General features: G+C 37.7%; 1 protein-coding gene across 13 annotated transcripts in view; it reads left to right on the top strand.

Annotated features, from left to right (window-relative positions):
• Positions 1 to 18003, top strand: part of RUFY3 (RUN and FYVE domain containing 3) — a 123814-nt gene that overhangs the window by 46927 nt on the left and 58884 nt on the right. The window contains exon 1 of one of the 13 annotated variants that reach the window (XM_072624438.1): positions 6618 to 6694. The exons of the other annotated variants lie outside the window; for them this stretch is intronic. The gene's annotated coding sequence lies outside the window, so the exon portion shown is untranslated. Of the gene's footprint in view, positions 1 to 6617; positions 6695 to 18003 lie in introns of those variants that run through there. 13 annotated transcript variants of the gene reach the window in all.

Genomic DNA, 18003 nt, shown 5'->3' with positions numbered 1-18003 from the left:
TGCAAATTTGTTCATCGTCCAAGTAAAAATCATTTTTTTTTATCAAGCAATTCAAGTAGATGATTTGCAAGACCCATAAATGGTAAGATAAGTAGTAACAGTTCAAAGCTAACAAAATGGAAGAAGGAAGACCCTGCCCTCAAGAAATTGGCAAGTCTTGGCATTTGGATGGTGCATCTGGGAGACTCAAAACATCTTAGAGAGCCTGAAATTTAATTTCTGTAGAGATACTAAGAGGCTCAGAGAAACGAGACACCTGGAGTTCAGCTCCACCCTTCACATCATTGCTTGAGAAGCTGAAATTGCCCTGTCCTGACGGCCTTTTCTGTAATGATGCCCCAGCACAAATCCTCTGCTCCAATCAAGCTGGTCTTTTTCACACGTGCAGTGCTCGTGCTCATGCCCACCATTTGTCTTGTTTGTGCTGTTTGCCCCATCTAGCATGCCTTCCCATCGTCCATCCCCCATCTGTGTCCTTTCCATTTTTTGAGATCCAGCCTAAGTTCCATGTCCTCCATTAAACCATCTTTCCCTATTCTAGGCCATGGGGATCTCTTCTTTTTGGAAGTCTTTAGATGAAGCAGTTAGGTGGCTTACTGGATACAGCACTGGGCTTGGAGTCAGTAAAACCTGAGTTCAAATTCTGATTCAGAAACTCACTAGCTCTGTCACCCTGGGCAAACCACTTGGTCATTCTCCGCCTCAGTTTCCTTATTTATGAAGTGATCGTCTGCCTCAGAGGGTTGTCATGAAGATCAGATGAAATAATTTAAAGACACTGTATACATGTGTTGTAGTGGATTAGAGGGTTGAGTTTGGAGTCAGGAAGACTCATCTTCCTAAGTTCAAATCTGACCTCAGATACTTCCTAGCTCTGTGACCCTGAGCATGACACTTAACTCTGTTTGCCTCAGTTTCCTTATCTGTAAAATGGGCTGGATAAGGAAATGGCAAACCACTCCAATATCTTTATCAAGAAAACCCTAAATGGAGTCACAAAGAGTCAGACATGAGTGAAACAATGAATAACAAAGAATCATTATTGCTGTTATTGTTACCTCATAACTGAGTATGTAGTTACTTTCTAGTTTCATGTGGGGCAGCTTTGTCTCCTCCTCTAGATTGTCAGCTTCCTTAAGATAGCTACCATGATGCTTCTCTGTGTCTCCGTGGTATTGGGCTCTCCAGAACTGCTTGTTTGCTTAGTCACCAGTAGTAAGATTAGATCTAGCGCGCACGTAGCTGAACCTCCTGGTAACCATGTATCTCAGTTGACCACAGGGCCTCTCATTCCACATCTTCATTCATGTCAGCAACTTTGTCTCGATGTCTTTTCTTGAGAGATGTTTTTTATGAAATGTTAAAGTGACCACTTAACTATGTTTCATAAAGGCAAAATAGGATGGATTAATTTTTTTTTCAGTTTAATCTCTTTTTTAATGTAATAAAACTAACCAAAATTGCTTTCATGGAAAAAAGTATAAAAAAAGGGGGCGGGGAGTTCTCTAAAAGCTAAAAGAATATATTTAAATGTTGGTCATTTTGTTGGGTATTTTTTCATTTCTTTTCATCTAGTGTGAAGGTCATTGCATGTACAAATCACCACAGCAGGTATGGTGTGTGCCACAGTGGGGAAACTCCTGGATTTGGAAGTTCTAGGTCCTCAGTTCTCCCATTACCTAATTATATGACCTTGGGCAAGTAGTTTAGCTTCTTTGGGTCTCAGTTTGCTTATCTCTTTAAAAAAAAAGAGGGGGGGAGGGAATAGACTGGATTATTTCACAGACTTTGAGAGTTAGAAGGGACATCAGTCAGTGGCCAACTAGTCCAACCCATACGTGAAAGGAGTCCTAACAAGAACATAATCAGTAAGTGGTCCTCCAGCCTGTGCTTGAAAATCCACAGGAAAGGCAAACCCATCATCTCTCCTTATTAAAAATGTAATTTATCTTGATTTGCAAGCATTTGTTTCTCCCTTCTTCCCCTACCAACTAAACAAAGGGGGAAAAATCCTCCTAACAAGTACACATAGTGAAGCCACACAAATTCTCACATTGTATGTCTTGTTCTATATCTTGAGTCCCTTCCCCTGTCTTTTAAGGAGGCCAAGCATCATGCTTTATTAAGCTTAGGCTTCTCAAATTCTGTTTTGTCATTGTGTGGATCAGAGTTCGTATCAAGTCTTTCAAAGTTGTTTTTCTTTCTAATGTATAAGTTGTTCTTCTGGTTCTGTTTACTTTGCTCTGCATCAGTTCATAGAGTTATTCCCTGTTTTGTCCAAATGTTTCATCATTTCTTATGGCACAGTAATATTCCGTTATATTGATATACCACCATTTGAGTAGCTCTTTTCCCAATAGTTCAGCACCTCTTTAATTTCTAGGTTTTTTTGCTATTACAAAAAACTATGTACATGTTTCTCTATCCATGGAGCTCACCACCATGCAAAGTAACCCATTCTATTTCTAGGTGGCTCTAGCCTACATTTCTCTCTTTAAGACTTCATAGCTCCTAATTCTGGCCCTTGTGACCAAACAGAAGGCTAATTTCTTTTCCGTGCAAGAACTCTCACATTCCCCTGATATTCTTCTCTCCTCCATGCTCAACATCCCTAGTTCCTTCAGCTGACATTTGTAGGGCATGATCCTGATTGCTTCCCTCTGGGTACCGCAGCTTCTCCATGTTCTTCTTACATGGCACCTCCCAAAACTGAAGACAGGACTCCAGGTGATGCCTGTCCAAGTCAGACATAAGCAGGACTGTCACCTTCCTTTTTTGAACACTAGGACCCCTCTTAATGTAGCCCAGGATTGCATTGGCATTTGTGACAGTCACATCTCACTGCTGACTCAGTGGAGCTTGCTGTTCACATTAAAATCCCTAAGTTGTTTCCCAAAGAGCCACCTGTCTAACTATACCTCCCTCATCTTGTACTGGCCAAGTTAATTTTTTTAATGCTTATATATGTATGTGTGTATGTATGTACGTGTGTATGTATGTGTGTGTGTGTATATATGTGTTTGTATGTGTGTGTCCCTATTGAATTTCATGTTAGTGCATACTGTCCTGTGTCTTAGATTCTTTGGGTTCCTGACTCTGTCAGTATGTTAGCTAACCTTCCCACCTTTGAGCCTCATCGACATTTAATGAGCATGGTATCCATGCCTTTTTCCAAGTCATGGATTAAAAATGTGAAGAATGCCAAGCAAAGTACACATTGCTGGGGTATTCCACTGGAGCCTAGCCAGGTTGGCAGTGACCCATTAATGGTGACTCTTAACCATCATTAATTGTCCAGCCCACAACTCTCCATCTTCTTCACAAGAATAAGATGGTATTTTCAAATGCTTTGCAAAAAATAGTCAAACTGTGTCCACAAAATTATCCTAATCCTGTCAAAAAAAAAAACCCCACAAAACAATGAGATATGTCTAATAAAACTTGTTTCTTTTTTTAATTACATTTTATTTTCATGTCTGCATTCTCTCCTTTCCACTTCCTCCTTTTCCCATCGATTGAGAAAGCAAGAAAAGCAAAACTCCTCTTACAAACATGTATAGTTAAGCAAGACATGACGTGTGTGATGTTCTTGATGAAGCCACATGACTTTGGTAAAGTTCTTTTCTTTTGTCATCTGATAACTTTCCACTTTTGTAACAAATAGACATAGTCAAGCAAGAGAAAACCACATATTGTCTGTGTCTAACAAGTATGTCTCCTTCTGCACTAGCACTCCGTTGCTCCTCTTATCAGGAGGGGGAAGCATGTTTCCTCATCATTCCTCTGAAGTCACAATTGATCCTTGGATCAATCTGAACTTTGAAAGTTATTTCCGTTTGCATCCTTGTATTTGTTGTATAAATTGTTCTGTTTGTGCTCTGTTTACTCTGTATCAATTCATAAAAGTCTTACCACTCTTCTTTGAATCCATTGCTTTCATCATTTTGTGTGACACAATAATATAGTTATATTTATTTACCACAGTTTATCTAACTTTTCCCTAATAGATAGGCACCCATATTTTTTCCTGTTCTATGTAGAACAAAAAGTACTGCTGTGAATATTTTATACCCATGGGTTCTTTCTGTCTTCATTACCTTTGAGATATAGGCTCTTCTAGAAGTGGTATAGAGTATGCACACATTAGTAATTTGGGGGGCATAGTTTCAAAGTATTTTTGTAGAATTCTTATATACCACCTCTAAGCTCTATCAACAGTGTATTAGGGTGCCTGTCATCCTAGAGTCCCTCCAGCAAGTACTGTCTGTTTTTGTTATATTTACCAATCTGATGAGCGTAAGGTTGAACCTCAGAATTGTTTTAATTTGTATTTCTTTTATTTTTAATGATTTGGAGCATTTAAAAAAAGGGTGTGTATGGATAATTTACCCTTCTTTTGAGAAATGCTGGTTTATATACCCTTTGACCATTTGTCTTTTGAGAAATAGCTCTTGTTCTTATGCATTTGAATCAATTCCTGACATATCGACTATCAAACCTTTATTAGAGAAACTTCCTAGAAAGATTTTTTTGCCATGTTCACTGCTTCCCTTTAACACTTCACTATTGATTTTCCTTGTGCAAAAACTTTTCAGTTTTATGTATTCAAAGTTGTCTATTTTATCTTTTACGATCTTCTCTGTCATTTATTTGGTCAAGAACCCTCTTCCATCTGCCTTTGTGAAAGATATATTTGATATGACCTTTTATCCAATTTCTTTATGACAGGACCTTTTCTATCTAGGCCATGAATTCTTTTGGAGCTTATCGTGGTATGCAATATAGAGTGTTGACTGCTTTCCCTTGTTTCCCAGAAGTTTTTATCAAAAAGCCGTTCTTTACTCTCCTACTTGGTGTCCTCAGGTACATTACGGTATAGCTACAAAGTCCTACTCTGTTCTCTTATCATGATGTAATGACCCTTGGCTCTTGGAAGGCTCCATTTAGTTGAAAGCTGACTCTGGCAGTGTCTGCCTCTGGGGAGGTTTTATACACGCCCTCCATAACAGACCAGTCGGCTTCCTGGGGACTGGTCTGAAGAGGCGTGTCGTCAGTTGTCCAGGCAGGTGATGAATTTTTTTCTTGGCCACAGCAACTCATGAAACAGATAAAAAAAATTTTTTTAATCTCTTTGTCCGGTATAGCCTTTGGGCCACTGATCTTTTGACCTCTACAAGTATGGTGGCATGAAGGGAGCAGAGGGTGATAAGAGTCACATGGTTGTTAGATGGTCAGTAAAATTCAGTTTGAGTTTTGGTATCTAAAAGTGAGATCTCTGTCCTACGACCAGCAAGGGGGTGTGTTGCTGGAGTTGCTGAATCATGTCCATCTTGACATTCTCGTTATTCATCAAAATAATTATTAGAATCAGAATAATGAAAGATTTGCGTTAAGACACTAGGTAATTCCAGTCTCCCCAAGCTTTGTTAGTTGTGCTCCATCTCTGTTTGTCTCTGGACAAGAATCTGTCATCTCTATTTTTAATTTAAGTATTTTGTTTTTTGTTAATGAGAGGCAGCTAGGTGGTGAAGTGAATAGAGGCTGGCTGATCTCGTAGCCAGGCAGATCCAGAATCAGACATTTCTAGGTGGGTCACCCTGGGCAAGTCACTTCACCCCTATTTGCCTCAGTTTCCTCCTCTGTAAAATGGGAATCACAATAGCATCTGCTCCTCTGAGGTGTTGTGAGGATCAGATGAGCTTAAAATGACGGAACACAACACAGTGCCTGGCACAGAGTAAGCGCTATGTAAATGTTCTTATTATCATTGCCTACATGATCCTTTTTTCCTTATTTTTCTAAAGTCCTCCTTCCTTCTCTCACAGCCTTCTCCCAAGAAAATGTAAGTAGATACAGGCAGACTCCTTCTAACTCTCAATCCACAATCTATGAAAGTGCTAAATGCACATGAGAAGAATAATCTGAGTGGACCAGTCTTCTCTTAATAATAAATGTATTGTGATCAGAGTTGTCCAAAGGCCTTTCTTAATAGAAAAATCAGAAACAGATGGGAGTGCTCCCATTGCTAGGTAGCATCCATTGAGATGGTTTGGGGTCTGTATTTTGATGTTTTAACCTCTGATTGGAGGGCAGAGCAGACAGCTCCTCCCAACATTTCCAGTTAAGGAGATGCCCAAGACAGCTATCTCTTCATTTCCCACCAGACAACACTCTTCTTTATATCATGCCCCACCTGGAAACCATTTATTTCCGCAAGATCTCATTTGCCCTGGAAGTCACAGCTCATTTCTACCCTCTGCCCCTGGGATCGCTATGATTGAAGGGCACTCAGAGCTCAGTTCTGTTTTCTTCAAAGTAAATATGCCCACTCCCACTTTCCAAAGTTGACCATTTAATATGAGTGCTCTTTGGGTCCATCCATCCAACCTCTGGTTCCAGATTTATCTAATAACACTCTCATCTGTCTGTTTAGGAGGAACAGCAGAAGAGATCCTGTCAAATTCTATGCAAAAATCTAGGTAGATTATACAGTATTCTCATGATTTGCCTGTCTCATAATCCTATCTCAGGCTGCTTACTGTTGGTCATAAAAAGGATTATTAGGTCAGAGGAATCACCACCATGAAAACTGATAGTAGGATCTTCGTCCATAAGGAGAAAGTATATAACATTGTAACATGTAGCGTTCATACCCCAAATCTGACTTGAATCCACCTTGAATCCCACCTGCCTGGTGAGAATAGAAACAAAAATCTTTTAACTAGCATAATTGTTGACAGTTAATTCTTAATTAACTAGATGTGCAAGTTCCCATTAATGAGAGCAGGAATGAACCATTTTATTGATTTAAACTATTAATCTCTGCCTAATCTAGAGCAAGAGTAGGCCATCCCCTTACTTCTCCCAGTTCAGCCCTACCCTGACTCTTCAAATTAGTTCCACGTTCACCTCCAAAGCAAGATTTCAAAAGAGGAAGGCACCATGTTATATGGTGAGAAAAGAGCTGGATTCAAACCTTGGTTTGGAACCCACTCTGCCACTGTGTCCTATTTCCTCTTTAGGTATTGGTTTACTCCTCTGGCAAATAAGAGGGATGAACTCGATCACTGCCAAAAATATATAGTCCTGTGATGATTATTTTTTTTTTAATAATCACCAACACTTTGGGGACTCCTCCGGTTGGAGGGGACATGACATTTAAAGTCTCAGTAAGTGCTGATTTTATTAGTATTTAATGACTCATAAATGTGTAAGTGGTTAACTTTGATTGAGGTCTTGGGTGTCCCATCTGGTTCAGAAGTGGGAGGAACACTTGGTCATGGCTTGTTTTTGGTCTTGAAAGCTTAACCTGCTTGATTTAATGCAAAGAGAGCTAGGGATATGGAGCATAACTTACACATAGCTGGAAAATCCTTAAAGGGGAGTTGGGCTTTCTGACTCATGAGCCTCCCCTCCCTCTGGTTCAGATCTTTGAATGTGAATTATGTTGAACAACATCAAGTTGGAAAATAAAGCAGGTGGAGAATTTGGAGAATTGGAATTAATGTTCTCCAAGCCATTGTAAAGCTGGTGAACCCTTAATTTTGAGACAAATTAACTTAGAATGTAATGATTTCATTCTGCCCATTTATCACCTTCCTGGCTTACATGATTTCTGTAAATAAAGCATGGTATGAACAAAATCAATGGGAGCAGTATTCACAAAATACTGTGTATTACTGTCTGCTAAGTAGCTTACTGTGTTTTAAGGAGAAATTTTAATTTTATGTTGTGTTTTTGGTTTTGTTTTTTTTTCAGTTACCAAGCATTTTTCTCTCCCTCCCATCCCCTTCGTTTAAAAACAAACAAACAAAAACAACCCTTTGGAATTGATATGAATAGTTAAGCAAAATAATTCCCACATAGGCCATGACTAGAAAAGGGTATTTCATTCTCCACCTCGGTTTACTTTTTTCTTTCATGACATTTATAACTGATAGATGACATCAGAAATGTAAAAAAAAGGAATTACTATTAACACTTATTCATACTGTTAAGCCATGACCTTTCATTTGTCCATGGTAATAAGACAGCAAAAAAATCCAGTGAAAACAAATCCAGGGTGTCCCAAAAGTCTTAGTGCACTTTTAAGTTTGTATAATGTATCTAAATAAATAGTGTATTTATGAATATACTGAGGTCATGTGTTTAAATATAGCTTAAAAAGCATATACATACAGCTTATAAATATGTGAATGTATGTCTATGTGTATATATATATATATTTATATATACGTGGCTTAAATAGCTTATATAAATATATAAAATTACATAAATCCCTTACAATTGAACCATGACTTTTGGGCTACCCTCTTGTTACTTGAAATCCAGAAAGACTGCTACAGCTAAGTAGCATTGTAGATAGTGCACTGGACCTGAACTTGGGAAAACATAAGTTCAAATCCAGCTTCCTGACATTTGTTAGCAGAGTGACCCTGGGCAAGTCACCCTCAGTTGGCTTCAGCTGGCCTATAAAATAGGAATATCAATATACCTATCTTCCACCTTCCATTGTTGTTGTGAGGATCAAATGAGATATTTGTAAAGCACTTTGTAACCTTTAAAAAGCCTTGTATAGATGGTAGCTACTGCTATTACTGTTATTATCACTCAGAGTAATACCATTCATTAATTTTTTGGTCCTCATTGGTAATGTGTTGCAGCCAGCCCACATCCATCTCAGTTGCCCTCTGATAGCATAGCAACGCCTGTAAAAGATTTGTATGGAAAAGATGAACCTTTTGGAGCCAGATACATATTTTCTAAAGAAATTCCTCCTTCCTCCCTCCCTCCCTCCTTCTTTCTTTTCTTCCTTCCTTTCTTTCCATCCCTCTTTCTGTTGATCTAGCTACCTAGACATCTAGCTATAGATCTCCAGCTACCTAGATACAGATTGAGTGATAGAAAGAATCAGTCTCACAGAAGACAAGGACAGAAGGGGCCTGAGTCAGCAAAAACAACTCAGCGCACTTGGCCAACCAATGTTAGGTCAGCGACAGCATCTCATTAGCTCATATCATCATTTCAGAGTAAGCTCTCATCCATAAAACTAAATGGGTTTTGGTTGTACTTAGCCTTCTTAGAAAGGACATCAGGGATTTGACCTCATCTCTTTCCACTCTGTTGAGCACATAAACTTCTCAGGAGGTAGGAGAAGTTTATTAAGCTACCTCAGCAAATAGAATGTTTCTGTCCAGTCCAGTACCACGATTTCCTTTCACTCTAATGTCTAGTTTCATTTGAAGATGGCTATTTTTCTTCTCTTTCCTTTTGGCTTCTGTGAAAACTCCCTCTTTCTTTAATATAGGATGTCCCTAAAGTCTTAGTGCTGTTTACACTTTGCTATTATAGTTCATTCTACTGTAACTGTGACATGTGCATTCTCAAAAAACAATGAAAATCACATAATTTAAAACCACAGAGCTTATGGGGGAAATAATGGGGTTAGAGGCACAATAATCAAAAACTCTAACTGATACACACATAAAAAAGTTGTTGTTGGGTTTTTCACTTGTCTTAGTCTTAGAAAACCCATTTGAGGTTTTCTTAGCAAAGATACTGAAGTGGTTTGCTTCTCCAGCTCATTTTACAGTTGAGGAAACTGAGGCAAACAGGGTTAAGTGACTTACCCAGGGTCATACAGCTACGGAAGTGTCTAAAGCCAGGTTTGAACTCATGAAGATGAGTCTTCCTGATTCTAAGCCCCATGCTCTGTGCTATCTAGCAACACCCAAACACAAAAAGTAGGAACCTCTTAAAATTGCTGGTTAAGAAGTAAATACAATGGTATAACTCTGGGCTTGGCAGGGAAGGCCATGGCAGGACAGGGTAGAGGTAGTGTGCAGCAGCTCTTCTAAGGCACTCGGAGCTCCTGCACTAGAGGATTCCCAATAAATATGACACTTTGCATGGACAGTGATCTGAAGTCTGCTTGTCAAAGTGGCTAAGTTTGGGTTACTGTGAAAAGGGAGCAGTTTTTCTGAATTCTCAAGAAATTGAACAGAAGCAAACTCAAAATTCACATTATATTCAAAATATAATTCGCAATATACTCAAAATACTAAACAATGTTCCTGTGTCCTTCAAATTGGAATCTTCACCTGCCAGGCCATTTTAAAAAGTCTCAAAGGCTGTGATTGGTTATTTGGTTTTCTTATTGTTTAAAGGGGAGTTCATAAGAAATTTTTTTAGTGTTCTTCACTTATCCTTTCTTTTTTGAGGGGAGGGGGGGTTGTTGCCCTGGAATTGAGCTGTTCCAAGTGCTGATGTAAGATTAGGCTGTGCCCTGGAGGAAACTCAAAAGTTACAAACTCCAACCTGTGTCTGAACAGGAATCCCTTTTACAAGTAGACATGCATTTCTCTTGTACTTGATGGGGAGCTCCCTGCTGTTAAAGGTGCATTTGGTCAGCTCCATCAGGAAATTTCCTCGACCACTGTGGTGTTATTTGTAGCTTTTAATTATGATAGATTTGGCTAACAACTATATCTATATATAAAATACATATGTACGTGTGCGTATACACACACATGAAAATGCGTATATAATATCAGGAGTGTGTGTGTCTGTACATATATATTTACATATATCACCAAGAGTGTGTGCATGTAGAACTGTATATACGTACACGCACACACGCACGCACACACATGAAAATGCATATATAATAGCAGGAGTGTGTGTGTCTGTACATATATATTTACATATATCACCAAGAGTGTGTGCATGTAGAACTGTATATACGTACACGCACACACGCACACACACACATGAAAATGCGTATATAATAGCAGGAGTGTGTGTGTCTGTACATATATATTTACATATATCACCAAGAGTGTGTGCATGTAGAACTGTATATACGTACACGCACACACGCACACACACACATGAAAATGCGTATATAATAGCAGGAGTGTGTGTGTCTGTACATATATATTTACATATATCACCAAGAGTGTGTGCATGTAGAACTGTATATACGTACACGCACACACGCACACACACACATGAAAATGCGTATATAATAGCAGGAGTGTGTGTGTCTGTACATATATATTTACATATATCACCAAGAGTGTGTGCATGTAGAACTGTATATACGTACACGCACACACGCACACACACACATGAAAATGCGTATATAATATCAGGAGTGTGTGTGTCTGTACATATATATTTACATATATCACCAAGAGTGTGTGCATGTAGAACTGTATATACGTACACGCACACACGCACACACACACATGAAAATGCGTATATAATAGCAGGAGTGTGTGTGTCTGTACATATATATTTACATATATCACCAAGAGTGTGTGCATGTAGAACTGTATATACGTACACGCACACACGCACGCACACACATTGCTTTAAGATTTGCAAAGTGTTTTAAAAATATTATCTTGTTTGATCTTCACAATAGCACTGGGAAATAGATGATGATATCCCCATTTTACAGGTGAAGCCACCTGCTTAGCATCACCCAGCTAGTAAACTAGTGTCTGAAGCTCAATTTGAACTTGGGCCTTCCTGACTTCAGGTGCTGTGCTCTGTCTCCTGAGCTATCTAGCTCATTATGAGAATTGCAGGTGTTTTTTTTTTAATTATTAAAAACAGGTTGATGGGTGGTTTTAATTAAAAATTACATGAAAACCATCATAGATAATGCAGTTTTGTTTTTTTTTTTTTTTTTTACCATGTTAAGAGTTTCAGAATTATGGAATAACCTTGAGCCTTAGTGGGTATCCTTTGTGTAATGGTCTCTAAGAACCTACAAATTATTATCTTCTGGGTTTTTTTTCAAACTTGACACCACAAAACTTGGATTGAGCTGTTCTCGGAGGGCTGTAGCTTAGAGATTGTTACACAGCACTGACCTTGACCTTCCTCATGTCCAGAGCACAAGGAAAGCTTTCATCTCTGTCTAGTGGGGAATTTTAGTTTGTCAGTCCCACTTAGAGTATACAGCTAATTAGCAGCATTCTGCAGCAACCGTTTCACAGGAGAGGCCGGAGTACAGAAAGGGGGAAATCATTCCAGGGAGAAGGGGGAGCTTGTGAAGGAACATATCCGTAAGCTGACGTGGTTTGTTATCAGAATGAGAAGACTTATCCTATTCAAGGGCAAAAGGCAGGGAAAGGTGACCCAATACTTTTAGAGTTATGAAAGAAGTCCTTTTAGCCAAGATTGCTGGGTTGATATACTCTTTAGACCAGAATCCACGTGTCACCTATCCAAGGACAACACTTAGTTATTACAACTGTGTCCTTGGTTTGGTTTATTATACTAGATTTCTTCTATGTCAGTTGGGGACTTTATAACACTAGGCTACCAGATAGCTTGAGTGGATGGGGAATCTCCCCATATTGGTAGTGTATCAAAATACTGCAAGATGATTGTGGTTCCAGTACCCATCCCCACCTCCCTTTCCAGCAAATCCTTTATGAAGTCTCATTGAACAGCCCCACCATTCCATCGCCTTTATGTCTTAACAAAAGCAAGTTTGTTCCACAAGCAATCTGAAAGGGTCACATTAATCTGCTCTCTTCTCAAGAACCTATTCTTGTAGTAGATTTCTAAGACAGACCTTTAAAAATCCCATAAAAATATTTCCTTTGGAGGCATGTCTATAGAAAGTTGACAAAAGTCATTTTACTATAGAATCATTGATCAGTTAAAATTAAAATCCAAGAAATGACCCAAGATCCTGCTATTCCTTGGTTTGGTGGGTCTCCTGAAACATCTTTTAGGTGGTACAGGTTTATTCTTGAACTCTCACTGTGTTAACTCCCTGGAGTGTTTCCTTTCCTTGTCAACTCATGATAAAACATTCTTACCATTTAACTAAAATGACCTAAATTGTCTGTTTTCCTATGTCCAATTTTAACATTTGTTGTTCAGTTATTTCAGTCATGTCTGACTTTTTGTGATCCCATTTGGAATTTTCTTGGTAGAGATACTGGAGTGTTTTGCCATTTGCTTCTCTTGCTCATTTTACAGATGAGGAAATTGAAATAAACAAGGTTAAATGGCTTGCCCAGGGTCACAGAGCTACTAAAGGACTGAGGCCAGATTTGAACCCAGAAAGATGAGTCTTCCTGATTCTAGGCCTGGTGCCATATCCACTGTGTCACCTGTCTACTGTAATTTTAACATTAGGCAGGGAATTCAAATCATACTCTTCCTCAGGAAGACAGACCTTATAGCAGAATTACTGGGGGGAAGTTATGACATCGTTCTGTGATTCCTTCTGGGTAGGAAAGGCCCAGTGTAGAAGCTCCTGTTATCATGATGGATCTCCAATGCTTTTATCTTAAGACTTAAGCCTAGAGTGTTTTCCTATGACCCTGAAAAGGGAGAGTTCACAGGGTTAGTATCTGTCTGGCAGAAATGGAATGCAGTCTCCCTGCCTCTGAGGCCATCCCTTTGTCTACCAAGCCAGGCTGGATTTCTGCCTGTGAAGCAGGGTGTTTTATGTCCTGAACCCCTCTGGATATCAATCTAATGATATGGATCCCTTCTCAGAATAATGTTTTTTAAAAACAGAGAATAAGAGTCAGTGAGTGTGGTGGTACAGTGGTTAGAGCACTGGCACTGGAGTCAGGAGGACCTGAGTTCAAATGCAGCCTCAGGCACATAATAGCTGTGTGACCCTAAATAAGTCACTTAACCCCAATTGTTTCTTAAATAAGTAAATAAATGGAGAAAAGAAAATACTTCAGATTATGAAGTAAGCTAGTTACATTGGAGTTACTTAATTTTTTTTAAGTCCATGGACTCTAGGTTAAGAGTGAATTATTTCTATCCATTTAAGTGATAGCTTCTCATTCAGAGAATTACAGAATGTGTGAGGCAAAGGACCTTAATGATGCTTAGTCCAATGGTATTGATTTAGAAAGGAATTTTTTAAAAGAAATACTAAATAAACAAATGGGAGGAAACAGAAGCCTAACAATCGTATGCATGAATATGAATGGATTGAACAATTAATAAATGAACAAAAAGAATATGTAATTTAGAAAAAAATTAGAAGGCCACATCTACATCCAAATAAAAAGAAAAGAGAAAATTTTTAATAAGCAAGGAGAAATATGTAAATTAGAAAGTCTATAGAACTGACAGAACTAGTTCTTTGAAAAGTCAAGCAAAATTGATAAATCTTTAGCTAATCTCATTAAATGGATGAGAGGAAAGTAAAAGTAACAAAATAAAAGTATAAATAAAGTAAAAGAGAAGAAATAAAAATAATTTTCAGAATCTACTAAATAATTTAATAAAGGGAAAGCAGTAAAGTACCTATCAAAAGAGGGAAAATTTTTTTGATTGCAGTCCAGGTGGTACTTCCAAGTGGATAAGTTTTAATTTTTGTTGTTGTAGCTCTGGTCAGTTACTCTAAAAAAAATTATTTTCAGTTCCAAATTCTATGCCTCCCTCCAAACACTCCCCTACGCATTGAGAGGGCTAGCAATATAACATTATACATGTGAAATTATACAAAACATTTCCACATTAGCCATATTGCAAAACGAAAAAAAAACGCAAGAAAAAGAAAGTGAAAGAAAATGTGTTTCTATCTGCACTCAGAGTTCAGTTCTTTCTATGGACATGGGATAACATCTTATGTCAGGAATCCTTTGGAATTGTCATGGTCATTGTGTTGACCAGAATAGCTAAATCTTTCACAGTTGATCATCGTTACAATATTGCTGTTAATGTATACAGTGTTGTCCTGGTTCTGCTCACTTCCCTTTGCATCAATTCAAATGAGTCTGCCCAGGATTTTCTGAAACCATCTCCCTATCTTTTCTTACAGTACGATAGTATTCCATCACAATCATATACCACAACTTGTTCAGCCATTCCTCAGTTGATGGGCATCCTCATGATTTCTAATTCTTTGCCTCCACAGAAAGAGCTGCTATAAATATTTTTATATATCTAAGTCCTTTCCCTTTCCTATAATCTCTTTGGGATACAGACCTAGTAGTGGTATTACTGGGTCAAAGGGCATGCACAGTTTGTGCTCTTTGGGAATAGTTCTTAAATTGTTCTCCAGAATAGTTGGGGCATTACAACTCTACCATTCCCTCCAACATTTGTCAGTTTCCTTTTCTGTCATGTTAACCAATTACTGATTTCCTGGATTTTCTTGACCTTTTGTTCTTCCAGATGAATTTTATTTTTTCCAGCTCTATAAAATAATTCTTTGATAGTTTGATTGGTATGGCACTAAGCAAGTAGGTTAATTTAGTTAATGTTGTCATTTTTATTATGTTGGCTCAGCCTACTCTTGAGCAAATAATGTTTTTCCAGTTGTTTAGATCTGTATTTATGTGAAAAGTATTTTGTATTCATGTTCATATAGTTCATCTGTATGTCTTGACAGTAAAATCCCAAGTATTTTATACTGTCTGCAGTTATTTTAAATGGGATTTCTCTTTCTCTCTTTTTCTGCTGGGTTTTGTTGGCAATATATAAAAGCGCTCATGATTTATGTGATTTTATTTTAATATCTTTCAACTTTACTAAATTTGTTCGTTGACTAGTTTTTTTTTGTTGTTGACTTTTTGGGGCTCTCTGAGTATACCGTCATATTGTCAGCAAAGAGCGATAGTTGTTTCCTCATTGCCTATTCTGATTTATCACATTTCTTTTTCTTGTTTTATTACTGTAGCTTAGTATTTCTAGTACAGTATTGAATAATGGATATCCTTGCTTCACCCTAATCTTATTGGAAAGACCATTAAGGATAATGCTTGCCTTGGTTTTAGATTTGATAGTGCTTATCATTTTGGAGCAGCTAGGTGAACTGGTGGATAAAGCACCAGTCCTGGAATCAGGAAGACCTGAGTTCAAATAGAGCCTCAGATACTTACTAGCTCTTGGACTGGGCAAGTCACTTAACTGTTTGCCTCAGTTTCCTCATTTGTAAAAATGAGTTGGAGAAGGAAATGGCAAACCAGTGCATTATCTCTACCAAGAAAACTCCAAAAGAGGCCCCAAAGAGTTGGATATGACTGAAAAACTACCAAACCACAAAATATCATTTTAGGAAAAGCTCCATTTATTCCTATGCTTTCTAGTGTTTTTAATAGAAATAGGTGTAGTACATCATTAAAAGCTTTTTTTGCATCTATTGATATAATATTTTTTTTTGTTATTGATATGGTCAATTATAGTTTTTCTGATATTGAACCAGCCTTTCATTCCTGGTATAAATTGATCAATTACTTTTAAAACACCAAAACTACATGTGTATATATATATATATATAGTATGTATGTTTGTATGTATGTTTGTATGTATGTGTCCATGGTGTAAACATTGTATTACATTTCCTTCATTTATTTGCAGAAAGCTACAAGACTCAAATCATTCCAAATAAATAATCCTATGAGATTAATTGCTGCATATGTTTAATGGACGCAAAGTAAGTTCACAATGTAAGAAAAACAACTAAAATTTTAAAAATTACCATAGTCCAATGTAGTAAAGTATAGCTCGTTCCACGTTCTAGGTATCTTATTCTCATGAATTGATGAACAATAATAGCTATCATTTATATAGTGCCATAAAGGTTAGCAAAGTTCTTTAGACCATCACAACAACCCCATTTCATAGATGAATAAACTGATACACTTAGAGTTTATGAATTGCCTGGAGTTACTTAGCTAGTAAGTGTCTGAGTCTGAATTTGAACTCAGATCTTCTTGAATCCATGCCCTGAATTCTGTCCACTGTGCCACCTAGTTTTGAAAACCCCAAATCAAAAATTCATATTAAATGAGACAGACTTCTTTTACATTCAGTACCATGCAAATGGAAAAAGAAATACCACTGTCCATGAAATACTGTTTTACTTATATTATGTAGCATTTTAATTTCAAGTAGAGTAAGCACAGTATCAGTATTTTAAATATGGACCCAGCTTTAAATGCCAGAATTTACAGAGCAGTGTTCTGTTGTCTACATAATGTAGAGTTGATTCCTTTTGTGAAGTACTCCTCCTCCTCAGAATAATGCTTTTTCACATAACTGAAGAAAATGCTAAATTTCAGTTGAAGGTTAGTGAGAATAAAGGAGATTTTTCCACTCTATCTTATTTAATGGATCGATTCCTTGTATTGTATCCATACATGTGCCTCAGCATGAGAACTCCTGACTTAAATATTGGGACCAAAATTCAAATCTTCCTTAAAAACAAATAACTTTACAAGAGTTTTAGGCATAAAATGGAAATTGAGTTAAGAGTGTTTCTCTTAAGAAGAGCTATTTAAAACTGGCTCCAAGAACTCTTGCTTATTTTTTAAATATTTTAAAATATTACTTTTAAAATGCAAGTAATACAGCTCCCACATGCAGAGTCTCTGGGGGAGAATTTTTGTGTTAAGGAACAAGGATACATAGAGAGAGATAACGCTACTCATTTTTTTTTCTTTAATGAACTTTTGTACAAATTGCTTTCGTTGTTTTAAAGGAATTGAGGCTAGGTTTGAACTCAGGTCTCCTGACTCCAGCCCTGTGCTCTATCCTCTATCCAATGCATCACCCAGCTGTCCATGCACAGTTACTACAACAATATATATGGAAAGGACAAGAAAAAATAGGAACTTAATGTTATGGCAGTAAAATGGCCAAACTTGTCCCCAAAGAAGAAATAAAAGAATGCACCCCCTCCTCTTCATTGCTCCCTGAGGCACTGTGGACACAGAACCATCACATCATGTTGGATCTGGTTCTGCTGAGTTTTGTTATACATGTTATATGAAGGTGGAGATGAGGCTGATACTTGATGTGCTTGAGGAATTTAGAGGTTGACACCCTTTGGACACTTTGGTCCCTGTGCAGCTGTTACATTTATCAGACTTTGGTCCATTTTCATACAAAAGGACCTGAAACCAAGCTAGAGATTTGGTGGTGACATTGCATCAACAAAAATTTATTTTACCAGAGCTTTCCAGCTGATGTTCAGAAATGCTGGTTTGCTCTGAAATTCTT

Source organism: Notamacropus eugenii, chromosome 7 (genome assembly GCF_028372415.1).
Source record: "Notamacropus eugenii isolate mMacEug1 chromosome 7, mMacEug1.pri_v2, whole genome shotgun sequence".
Classification (NCBI taxonomy): Eukaryota; Metazoa; Chordata; class Mammalia; order Diprotodontia; family Macropodidae; genus Notamacropus; species Notamacropus eugenii.
Note: the sequence above shows the minus strand (reverse complement) of the source record. Positions and strands in the feature narration are given on the sequence as shown.